This window comes from Perognathus longimembris, chromosome 14 (genome assembly GCF_023159225.1).
Source record: "Perognathus longimembris pacificus isolate PPM17 chromosome 14, ASM2315922v1, whole genome shotgun sequence".
NCBI lineage: Eukaryota > Metazoa > Chordata > Mammalia > Rodentia > Heteromyidae > Perognathus > Perognathus longimembris.
Genome location: NC_063174.1, coordinates 23,613,720 through 23,626,839, shown reverse-complemented (window position 1 = coordinate 23,626,839; position 13,120 = coordinate 23,613,720). Strand labels below are relative to the sequence as shown.

The following is a 13,120-nucleotide window of genomic DNA, read 5'->3' as shown; positions in this document are numbered from 1 at the left end:
TTCTAAAGAGAGGACTGTGTTGTCTAATTCTTTCTCCACCTGTGCAGTGGCTGTATAGCATCAACCTTTCTTGTAAGGCCCTTAGAAAAAATACACACTTCTGTTCATAACACATCCCTGCTATTCACACCACATTGATTTCCATTCCAGCATACAGAGTATGGTGTATACTGGAGTTAGGTTCTTTGTTTATACAGCTTATTTTCCCATAGAATCACTTTCTCTTTTCTCCTATTTGCACTCATGAACTACAACTGAATTTACTCAAATTCCTAGTAGGGACTAGTCATTATCACCACATCATTGTGTTCATTATTAGTAATCCATAAAGACAGCACTGTATTCACAGGCACAAAAGCTAGTTAAACCAGTGGCAATTGGCCAATAACACAGAAAGCTGAACTGAGAAGCAGATGGTTAGTATATTTATGATGAGCCCACTGAACAGGCCTCAGAAAGACATAAAGAGGGTCAGGTCAGTAAGTATGTACTGACCAAAAGCACTGGATTTTTTTTCTTGCTCATCAATATGCCTGACAAGATGTTTTGAAAAAAAAAAAAAAGGAGGGGGAAGAAAAGAAGGAAGGGAGAGGGAGGGGGAAGCATGGTGTATAGTAAAAACAGTTTGTTCTTTGGGACAGTTTTCTCTTTCTCAACTTGTCTAAGCTTTCCAAATCAAACAGGCTGAAACAGAAAGTCTTAAAATGGCTATCATTCAAGAGCAATAACCCAAGTTGATTTATGGCTTGTAGTCTAAGAGCTGAAAAGTGGGGAGAGTGGACAAGTAGTCCCAATAACATGCAAAGATAGGGGACTGACATCGTGGCACCAGCAGCGTCACTATACCCAGGAATCACCACAGCAGAAAGGTATGGAATGTGTATGTTGCAGATGTGTAGAATATGTGATAAGGTCCAACTTCCCCACCCTAGTCAGTGTGGAAATGAGGGCTCCAGTCTCACACGTTAGCTTGTTGTGAGTAGATGTCTAATCTCTGTAGTTTCTTATTATGACATCTTTCATCATGCTTATTAAGAAAGAGGAGGAGAATACATGTGGTCACCACATTCCTTTTTTGTTTCTGAAAGAAAGCTGCATCCTTTAATTTCCCTTACCATCTCATTGCTCCAATTATTACTGCAACTTTGAAATCATTCTTATATGACATAGGCTTTTTAATCAAGAACAAACAAGACCACACACCCTCCTGATTGATACATTAAAAACATATGCCTATTATGATAAATACCCTCATGGAAAAATAATGTTTAGTGAAAAGCCAAACAAACTGATGGAACCAGACCCAACTCTAGGCCACGAATCACCTTTCTCAAGCCCACCATCACCAGCCTCAGGCCATCAGTCCCTCGGTATGCCGAGTGGGGCCTTGAATGTGGATCTATTGCCAGAATATCTCAGTTTGGGGTAGATTGGTTGGAGTATTATTCTGATCTCACTGGTGCCATTATACAAAAGGGAGAACTATAGATCCAAGGGGAAGGGAAATTCAGTCATGACACAGGATTTGCAACACAGTACGTGCAGGGCAAGTCTGAAGCTAGCTATTAACAACATCTTTATTTCTGTTGAAAATTTCCCAAGCTTAACCAGATGGTATTCAAGAGCAATTACATTTTTAAAACTCTATATACTGAGACAAGGAAATTTGAATGTTTTGACATTAAATAATCTACATGTTAAATGTGTGCAAAGCCTTAGGAAAATTGTTATCTTCTGGGGAGAGTTCTCATATAATATTTTTATACAAAAATGCATAGGTAGCCCTTCTCTCCCCCGTCTTCAGCCATGCATCATCTGGGCCACAGGCCAGCCATTTGGTAATAAACTTTCTCTCTTGCCTGAAAAAAATAAACAAACCTGCATAGGTAGAATAGTTGGAGAGCTAACAGCACAGCATAATGACACAGAGGACCCTATGCTTCAAAAAGAAAAAGGAACTAAGTGGGAAATAACAAAAGAAAATAATAGAAGACAGAACAACAGTAACACTAAAAGAACTGTAAAGAAAACCAGGATCAGTTAATGTCTGAAACATTTTATTTATTTTTATTTCATATACTTATATTTTTTATTTTATATATTTATTTGCTCTTTACATTATTATTATTTATATATTAACCTCACAAGTTGTGAAGTTTTTATCAGGATTTCAGTTCATGGTTCAGTTCATGCTATATTTTGTTTTTACAATACATAGAAGTTCTTTATTTTGTTTAATAACACTTCAGTTATTGTTGAAAATTGAAGAGTTCCTAGACTTTGAAGCCAAGAAATGGAAAACTGATACATCTCTTGACCAGAGGAGAGAAATCAAATCATCAGAGAACCAGCTAGAAGGGGAAGAAAAGCTGTATAACTCAATGACACATGGATGACAGCCAGGGGAATTGGGTGATTGTACTATGTCAGGGCTGGTATCGTTTGCAGGCATAAATCCCCACAGAGAAATTGAAGTGCTGAGAATGACAAGTCCATGAGTTGCCCCCACACAATAAATATTTGTTAGAATAAATTGAATGAAAAGGAGTAGAAAAAAGTTGACAAGCGCAGGGAGTCAAGGGCAGAGCCTTAGAAGATTATCTGTATACCAAAGGCTATTTCAAGAGAGAAAAGAAGGAAAGAGAAAGGATAGTGTTAATAAATCCAAAGTTAAATAATATTTGAAAGACATGATCTTTAGTCTCAATCAAAAAGGATGGGAGGGGATATGAAGAAAGTAAGTTTTATCTGTTGGGGAAATGTGCCTCAAAATGTTCTCTAGAAGAACCATGACCCCCCAAAGTTTTCTGAAAACTCTTATAAGCTGAAGAAATTTATAGCAGCAAGACAACCAGCACTGTAAAAATTAAGTTAAAGTCTGGCTGAGTGCAAAAAAAAAAAACCCAAAAGACTATAAGAGGAAAACTGAAAAACCAAACAAAAACCTTCCTCTAATGGGTAACGCTGTCATTTGTGCTTTGATGTGTTTAATCATATCACACTGCTGTATAATCTTTATTCTTTTTCTTCAGCTTTCTCAGAGAAAATATAACAGTGTCTTAGCATCCAAAGTGCAGGGGAACTAACATCTTCCAGTGAATGTTATGGTTACAGAAAGAACTTTGTTGCAAAATACCAAGAACTTAACCTGGGATCCTTCCATCTTTGCATTCCACTCCTACTATTACTCATGAATGGAAGAAGGCCCTCAGCTCCCACCAAATTCTCAAAGAGCTTTGCCCCTATCAAGGCTAAGACCCACAGTGCTCTAGAGGAAATAACACTTCTGGACTGAAGGAGTTCTGATAGCAAGTCTGAGTAATGCCAACACATCCTTATTCATTGTGACCACTTCCCTTCAATCTAAGTAGAAGCAATGCTCCCTTCTGGATCTTTCCCAGTTCTTTAAATCTCACCTCACTCCCAATATTTCTCCTGTTCTCTTTGCCTCATAAATATTAGTTCCCAAGACTCCATATGCAATGCCTTCCTCTTCATACTTTGCACATTCTAACTGGTTGACCTGTATTTTGACTCTAGCCAATTTCTAAATTATGGCCGTAAAGCCTAAAAACATAGTCGAGCACATAAGAAGTGATTTATTGATGCTGTATTACAATACATGACAAAATAGTATCTGTGTTTTCAGAATTTATGATCCTTCAATATATAGTCATGGTTTCCAAATCAGTCTCAAGCCAAGAATGCTTTCTTGAACTGGATGAGATTTTCAGGCTGTGGACTGACAATGGAACATCTCCACTAGGCATTCCCTAGGCCATCTCACATGTCCAAATCAAATTTCACCCTTTCCCTCGAGCATCACATCCTCCTGGGTTTCTGTCTCAAAGACTAGTATCACTACCACTCTTGTCCAACTTCCGAGGCAGAAGCCTCGTGATCCTCCATAGCTCTCATGGATCTGGGTGTTGTCTTCAGCAGCACCCTCCTCTCCTCATTGCTGCTCTTCTTCCCATCCACTCAATCCTATCTCTCCTGCCTCATAAGTGTTTATCTTCCCTGCTCCCCTGCACCCCCCAGACCCCTCCATTTATCTTGCTTTAGTTTAAGTTTATCCTTTCTTCCTCAACTATTGTATTAAGAGCTTCTCTGCTGATACTTCTGCTTCCAGTCTTCCTCCACGCTAAAAACCCCATCAAGGCCCCAGCAACCAGTACTTAAGGGTGTTATGGAATGCTGGGTTGGAAGTCCTGAAGGCCCTATGGAGGAGAGGATTGCTCTGGAGTTGCCAGAAAGCAGTGAAGCTGTATCCACTGAGAATGAGCAGAGGAGCTGTGGTCCAGCACTCTGAGGATATCAACCAGGTGCTGCATTCAAGAAAGTCTGAATAGCCAGTTAGGAGTATAGGCTCCATTGTTACTGTTAATCAGACACTTGGTTAGCACTATTTCTAATACAAAAACAAAATAAATCTAACTATTCCAAGGAAACAGAGGACCTTTTCTTCTTCAGAGGCTCTATGATTTGACTATTTCTGTTCTTCTGAAATTAATTTCCAGCCCAATAGACATGAAATCTTTAGGAGATGATTAGTATAAATCTCATGATTGAAATTAGTGCTTATAAATAAAGGGCTTGAGGGAGATGGTGAGGACACATGCCTTTTGAAGTAGAGAGATAGCTGTCACCAGATGCAAAATACATTGATGTCTTGATAATGGACTTTCAGCATCCAGAACTGTGAGAAATAATCTTCTCTTACTTATAAATTTCCAAGTCTAGGGAATTTTGTCATAGCAGCATAGACTAAGACAATAGTACAGCTAGTCAAGAAAGCTAAATATCAATCAATTTTTGATAGTTTTAAAATAGGAGTAAAATTCTACCCAAACAGTACTACTAGATTTCTTCCAGAAGTATTAAATCTGTGAGTGAATCTGCGCACTCTGCCCCTTTTGTGTGCTACTGTGGGGAGGTGGTGGGTTGGGCTGGGGAAGAAGATAAGTGGAGGTCATATGAGGTCAGGGAAATGAGCTGACAGTGTCTTGCTTTTGAAATACCAAATATATATGTGTGTGTGTATATATATATATATATATATATATAGAGAGAGAGAGAGAGAGAGAGAGGTAGAAATCTTGAAATGACCCATGAATTTCTTGTTTTATAGAAAATAATTGTGATACAGTAAAAAAAAAAAAACATGTGAAAACCTTAAGGCCTCTTGTTAATGACATGTGCTTGAAAACACAAAAGGACACAAAGTTAAAAAGTAATCATTTAAACATTCTCTATGGAGCTTTCAATATAGAACAAGAAAAGCAATGTCCCAATGTTCATGTTCCGGAAATCTACAACATGGTATAAAAAGATGAAACAAAGACATGCCTGCATAGGCATTTGCATCCATACAGACTTATGGTAATATTTCAGTTTTATGTATGTTAGGTCCTCTCCCTGAGGGCTACATGCAGATGCCCCCACCTCATTAAGTCTCCACCCAGTTACCTGGGTAACCTGCAGACCTGGAGGCAGTTACCTCCCCTTTCCCTGAGGTCACATCCTAATCCACCTGGCCACACCCCTTGCCCCTGCCCTAGATATAAGGCAGGGCTGGGTGGGGGTCGCTCTCTCTCTCCCTTCTCTCCAGCCATGGATCATCTTGGCCACAAGCCAGCAGTTCGGTAATAAACTTTCTCTCCTGCCTGAACACCACATGGCGTTCTCCTTTACCGGCTACCTACTTTAAAAACCTAACAATGTACTGAAAAATATCTTCAGAACAATGACACAAGTAGTCCTATCTTTATAAAACGTAAACATTGTTTGAGCTGAACCATGAGGGTGCAGTCAAGAAAATGAAAGAAACAAAAAATGGTCTCTCAAATGAAAAAGAATTTGATACAGAGAATCAGCTACATGGATGACAGGCAGCTCGAGCCTGAGCTTCCCCAAGAAGATCAAGGACAGGAAGAAAACGCTCTGGGTTAGAGGCTGTGCCACAGCAGCTGGTGTCCCAGGAGCCAGTGAGGAACAAGGACCAGCAAAGGGCTTTGCAGCAGGGATCAACGCTATCCAATGGGGCCTAACATCTGAAAGGAGATTCCATCTCAAATCCTGCTCCAAAAGACTCCCTTTCTGGGGTAAAATAAAATCAAGTTAAATGAGGTCGTGACTGCCTCAATTCCACCCTATATCTCTCTTTCTGCTCTTTTGCAATTCGATTACACTTATTCACTCCCCAAGCCATCTCTGTGAGGAAGGAAGTTTTCTAACCCACTCTCTGAGTGGTGGAAGCAGTCCAGCTATGCTAATGGAAGCCAGGCAGCCACTCAGCAGGGTGAGGAACAAAAGCACAAGGAAAGAGCTTTCATGTGACCAAGAGACCCAGAGGAGCAAGGCTGAAGGTTGAAGATGATGAAACACAAAGTTGAAGATGATGACTTAACTTCCAAGTTCTTCTTTGCCTCATTAATTCTTCCCCCCCACCCCCCACCCCCGCTGGCATCTGATGAACTCTTAAAGGGACATTTTAAACATATGCAGTCAATTCTCTCTGTCAAGTCTGAGAAAGTACGATCCAAGAGGTGACAGAGCAATTATCTCTGCTTTACCAGGAGGCATTCTGGGCATATTTCATTCCTCATACCTGTCCTTGAGATCTGGGGAGTATCCCTGGGAGGGTATCCACCTTCAGTTAACTACGCTGGGGCACTATGTAACAAGGGATCATGGATGCCACTTCCGAGGTCACAGTGACATGTGGAGGTGTTCCAGCATTTCAAAACATGGCTCATTCTAGCACATTGCTTCACTAGGGTGTCAGCTGTCAGCAGGTCAGATGATAGGAATATGAGCCACTAGCTAGCCAAGTCTGAGCACACAGAAATAGAATGTAAACCCTTCACTTGTCCCTTTTCCTTTCCAGTGCTTATTCTCACGTGGAAACACAGGTTGCCCTAAGCCAGCCCCTACCATCATTCATTCATCCATTCAAACATTTACTTCATAATCAAACATTTACTTCATTTACTACATTTGACATTATTTACTATGTACCAGAACTTAACAATACAGCAGAAAACAAAAACAACAACAATGTCCCTTCTTGTAGTACTGATATTCCAGCCTGGAGTAATAACTAAACTAATAATTACAACATACAGTTTGTCCGATGATGAATGGGTGATGGAGAAATAATAATAAAGTAAGGTGGGAGCATCAATATTTTTTAAATAGAGGAGGACAACAGAGAATTTCACAGAGATGAACTTTTGAGCAAAGTTGATGAGAGGTAAGTTAGGAAAGAGGATTCCAGTAAGAAGGAAAAGTAGGTGCAGAAGTCTTGGGGCTGGACTACACATGAAAACAGGCTCCAGGTCTAGCAAGGATTTTGTAGCTGGTATGGAGTGAACACAGAAGAGAAATGTTACACTGAAGAGCTTTGGGATGCTGAGATGTGGCAGGGATGATGGACCACATTAGAGGCTCTGGCATTTACTCCCCAGGATGTGGAAGTCAATAGGGCAGAAGATTGACACACAAGATGACTGGCTTCTTTAAAGGAATATTCTGACTGTCTGATGATGAATAGAATTTAGGGGACATATGCATCAAAGTAAGAAAACAATGATACAATTACAATGGTACAGAGAAGAAGTGAAGCTAGAGGCAATGTAGTTTGATTCTGTTTGTTATAGGCTTACTTTTGAGATGCTTCAAAGATGAATGTACATATGTTCTTCCTCCTTTCTTAAGTTCCTGGGATAATTCTGGGAACCTCACTTACTATAGGACCAGGAATGTGGGGCAGTGAAGAGTTTAGGTACCAAGCCTTGGTGAGTGCCTTCCATTGACATTAAGGAAGCTATGAAGTGGGAAGTTGGAAGAATGAAAAGAAAGAAAATAAGAGCGTGACAGTCAAGATGAACAACCTTGGCATCAATCTATTGCATCTCTAACACGGTGAAAGTCCTACAGACAGAGGTTTACTTAGGCTATCTCATATAATCCTTAGACCAGTCATTTGAAGACAGAATCTTTGTCCCCTTACTAGAAAATGACAGCTCAGCAAGGCTTACAAACATGGCTCCTGTCTCAATACTAATCCAAGATTAAGCTAGAATTTGAACTCAGCTCAATCATCTCCCAAGTCTATGATATTTCCTCTACACTACAATCATGCATGCATTCTATGAATGTTTATTGGATGTCCAGTACAACTATAAGAGGCACAGAAATAAGCAAAACAAAGTACCTCCCTTCCATAAACTACTTCTAAGTATGATATGGATGCTTAGAAGAGAAATTGTTGCTAGAGAAAATGTAGTTCTTTTTCACTTGTTCATTCCACAAATATTTATTGGGTACTTACAAGATGTTGGCATTAAAAAAAATGTTTTCCACATTTTGAGATGAAACAAAGACTATATGGTTGTATCCTCATTGGTGACCTCAAGCAGCAAGTGGGGAGTAGGAGATTCAAATAGAATATCTTTTCTCTCCCACCTTCAGCACATACAAGGGCCAGCAATGTTACCAACAAGACAGATCCTCATTTCATAAACTGCCGTGTAGTCACTGAGAATCTCAATACACTTGTGGTCAAGAAGTTTGATGTGGAAACAATCTTCTCGAAGTACAGAAAACTTGTGGGCTGCTCTGCTTATAAGGGCTTTGCCTTTGTGCAGTAAGTTAATGAGAGAAATGCTTGGGTTGCTGTAGCAGGAGAGGATGGCAGATTTGCTGGCTGGGTTTTGGATATTAATCTGGCTACAGAGCCAAAAAGTGAATGAAGGAAAAGCAGGTGCAAAAGGTCTGCAGCAGAGATGTACCACTCCTCGTTCAATTTAGACTATGACTCTCAATGGGATTATTATGACAGGATGTACAGTTACCCAGCACTCTGCCCCCACTGCCTCCTATGGCTCCCGTGCCAGGGGTTTTTAGCCTCCCGCGCTCTCCTGTCCTGCAGGAGAGACGGGATAGCACACCCCACCCGGACGGGTCCAGGAAGAGGATATAGGGGGCTGACAGACCACCACCCAGACCCCCTCTCCACAGAGGACAGACAGGCAGCCTGGGCGCAGGTCAAGCCAACTCGTTCATTCCGGAAAAGATCTGTTCTTTTACACAGGTTGGAGGGCAGCGGAAGGGGAGGGATCCGTGCACCTACGTAGGGGCTGTGATTTGATGCCTGAGCTATCCATCAGGGTGGAGCTCCGAGGGACCTCCCTAAGGGGCGGCCTACATCTACGTCACAGCCCTCAGGACCACCGCTTGGTTCCTCCCCTGGCGCCATCTTGGCGCCACGGGGTCTGCGGTGGGAGGCAGGGCTAGCAGCCACGCGGTCCCAGGGCTGGGAAAAGAGGCGGTGCCAGCTAGGACCGCCTCGTGATGATGCAAGGTGTCCGGGTGTGCCCCACACTCGGGCTGTAGTGCTCTCTAAACACCAGTGGCTTCAATTCTAAGAGTGGACAGCAAGGACCTTCTTCCAGGCCTGGAAAGTTGGAAGGAGATGACCTTCAAGCCATTACAAAGGAATTGACCCAGATTAAACAAAAAGTGTATTCTTGACTGGACAGGCTGGCAGGGGTGGGGCAATGGGGAGGCTTGAAAAGAAACAGAGCAGACAAGCAGTAGAGGTGAAGAATAAGTCAGAAGAACAAAGCAGCAGCTCCCTGAAGAAAGAGGTGACTAGTCAAGATGGAGTCTGAGGGAGGTGCAGATGACTCTGCTGAGGAGGGGACCTGCTGGATGAGGATGATCATGAAGATGGGAGTCAGGGGGAGACCAGCTGGAGTTGATCAAGGATGATGAAGCGAGGCTGAGGAAGGAGAGGACGAAAGAGACAGCGCCAATGGCAAGGATGACTCTTAAGCACATAGTGGGGCTTAGAGATCTTACTCCATTATTTCTTTACCTGGGCACATGTCTCAAGATCAAATTTTCACCAGATCCTCTCCCCTACTATCTTCAGCCATGCCCAGTGTTCTCCCTGCCTTGTCCTTCCCATGTTCATCAATTCATATTGTCCTGTACCTAGTTCCATTTTCACTGTCTTTGATGGTCCCAATAGTTTTGTTTAATCTTACCCTGTAATTTTGCTGTTAATTTTGATATGATTTGTATCAACTGTGTTCAAAATAATATCGTTACGTCGATAGTACACAGTTCTTCCTATTTATACATGATTTTAGTAGCTGCTTCCCTAACTGCAAAGGCAGTCTCATGCGTTTAGTTGTAGCACTTGAGAGCAGCTTTGAGTTAGAAGTATGGATGTCATACCCCACATGAGAGTGCTGTATGGGACTGTTACACACAAATGTAACACTGTTTTTGTGCGTGAGAGTTGACATGTCAGATGTATCCTTTAGAAAAATAATTAGTGTAATAGCTTTAGTAGTTTTTTATGAAGCTAATTCTGTGGGACCTTTGTTCTCAAAAATAAGTAAATCAATAAATAAAGCAGCCCTTATGAAACCAGGAATTTGGAAAGAAAAACATTTTTCCCAGAAACCTTCATTCTGAGAGAGAGATAGAAAAGTAAGCAAAAATGGAACCTCTCAGGTAGGGACAAGCACCATAGAGATTAAAAAATAAATTTTAAAAGTCAAGCTTCAAAGCTGCTGATAGGTGGGTTGGAACAGTGAGAAGCTTGGTTATCATGCTTACCAGAACCATACAGGTGCAAAATCTAAAAAAAGTGAGTGCACCTCACTCCTCAGAAAGCCTTCTGGCCAGAGGAACAGCAAGGAGGAAAGCTCTGAGTGTGATATGCTTAGAATAGCCTAGGAAGATAGCAAATCAATATGGCAGGAGCAGAGGAAGTAAGAGAAGATAACAGAAGATGAAGTCACTGAGATAGTGGCCAAAAATAATGACAATTACAACATTATTACTATTATCCAGGAGAAAAGGGAGAATAACTTAAACCAGGACAGAAAGAATGGCTGTCATAAAGAATAATATTGGGGTAATATTTTGAAAGTTGAAAGGTTTGCAAACAGATTTTTTTAATGTGAGGTGGAAGAAATATGCTTTTTGACGAGCTACAGGCAACATGGAGTTGCATACTTAGAGTCATGAAAAACTGTAGGGGGAAAAACAGGTATGGAAGAGGTGCAAGACATTAAATTTGGGGTGTTGAGTAAGTGGTTGATATGTTCATTTGAAAGTGAGAGGAGCGGAGTTGACCAGAGGCAGAAATGTAATCCGTGTCTACTACAGAACAGAAGACATCCAAGCATGAGGAGTCCAAGCTTTGTCAGATAAATGAAGAGGAATCAAAACTGACCATGCCCCCCCCCACACACACACACACTAAATCAGAATCTTGGCAGTCTGAGGCCAGAAATCTATGTATTTAACAAGCATTGCTAGCAATTCTAACACACAGTTGAGCATGAACGTAGACAGACATAAACCTATACTTCCTGGTTCACCTTGTTGTTATTAGTCAATGAACTGCTTTTAATTGTTTGATCTATTTATTCCCACTAATCAAGTAGAGTACTTATAAATGAGGATTATGAATAAATAACCAGGAGAGAGGCAAGAGTCAGGCAAGCCGGTGACCAATGCTATAGTTTGTGCTTCTAATAACACTCAAGAAAGCAGATCAGATGTTTGCTAAATTCTTCTTTAAATAACTTCTTTTAATTCCAAAGATAGGGATATGTCACAAATTTGCATTCCACCTGTGGGCTAGGGTTTGTTAACTCATTTTCTCATCACAGGAACCTAAATCTCACTTTAGTTTGCTTTTCTATGTCCCTACTAAACAAGGGAACAGACAAAGATTGGTGCTAAGCAAATGAACATTCTAATAGAATATTCTCCATAAATGGACTCTGATTGGCAGCAATTACCCATGAGTTGGGCAACACCATGAAGTTGATGGAGAAATCAACAACAGGGAGCTTAAGCTCCAAAGGCCAACAAATGGGAAAGAGTCCCAGGAAAATCACTGCAGCCACTTATTCAGTAGTGTCCAGTACTACTCTCCACTTCTATTCAGCATGGACTGCTCATTATAACAACAGCCACATCCACAAGGAATGGATCCAAGTGGATGACAAACATCAACTTAAAAAGAACCATTGAACAGGAAGCAAGTTAAGGTTGCATAAATCTATAGTGTATCTGCTGGAAAATCAAATGATCAGAAAGTTCTACCTAAATATTCAGGGAAAATAAAACAGATAGTTGCAGTAGTGAATGTGATTTTTAAAAAAAAAAAAAACTGTGTAAGACTCGCAGTAGTGCATGTGATTTAAAAAAAAAAAAAAACACCTGTCTTTTCTATCAACATGAGTAACTTAAAAGTTCCTGCTTTGGCTCTTTGGGTCAAAGATAGGTTTTTGAAACATAAGGTTTTGTCTCAAATTCAGTTCTTTTTCAAAATGGAATTAAGATACACCCCTGACTGTTCAAGAAATAGCGGAGGAAGTGCATAGATTTTGAGATTACTTGTGTACTGGTAATCTTATTTTTAGAGTTACCTTATGTAAATACATTTTACCCTATTCAAACTATCCAGTCACAGGCAGATTGTGAATCTGAGCTCAACCAATCCGAGCAGAGGGGCATGGCCTCCTGAGGTAGAGATGAATAGGGAGGCCATCCACCTGCTCTGAGTGCTTGCTTGCCAGATTTTTGGCTGATAGCTTGCCTTTCTGCATAAGAAAATTTGCCTTGCTGAAAAAATTACTTATTTTCATGTGTGTTGTGACTCCAGTGGTCCTTGGAGGGCATGTTTATAACATGAAGAATTGAGCTCAAAGTACTTTGTGCATGAAACTGGAGATGGGTTTTATTCTTGATCTTTGCATTTATATGGCAACAATGTTTAAATCACTTCGAAGTTTGCTTAAAACAAAGAATCTCAGGCCAATCCCGGGCCTCCAGAATTAGAATTGGCATTTTAACAAAACCCCTAGACAAATTGTGTGTGTGTGTGTGTGTGTGTGTGTGTGTGTGTGTGTGTGTGTGTGTTAAAGTTTGAGAAGTTCTGATGTAAGTGTCTGTTACCCTTAAAGTATCAGTAACAAATGGAGTGGAAGGGAAGGAAGTAGTGGTCAGGCCACCACCAGACTGTGATGGGGGGTGGACAGATGCTGACATTTGCCTTCTCAGATGTCAGTGAAAACTCGAGGAA

The 13,120-nt window shown here is 40.9% G+C and overlaps 1 pseudogene; it reads left to right on the top strand.

Moving 5' to 3' along the window:
- Positions 1-9,840, top strand: part of LOC125363003 — a 71,809-nt pseudogene extending 61,969 nt beyond the window's left edge.
- The last annotated feature ends 3,280 nt before the right edge of the window (positions 9,841-13,120 follow it).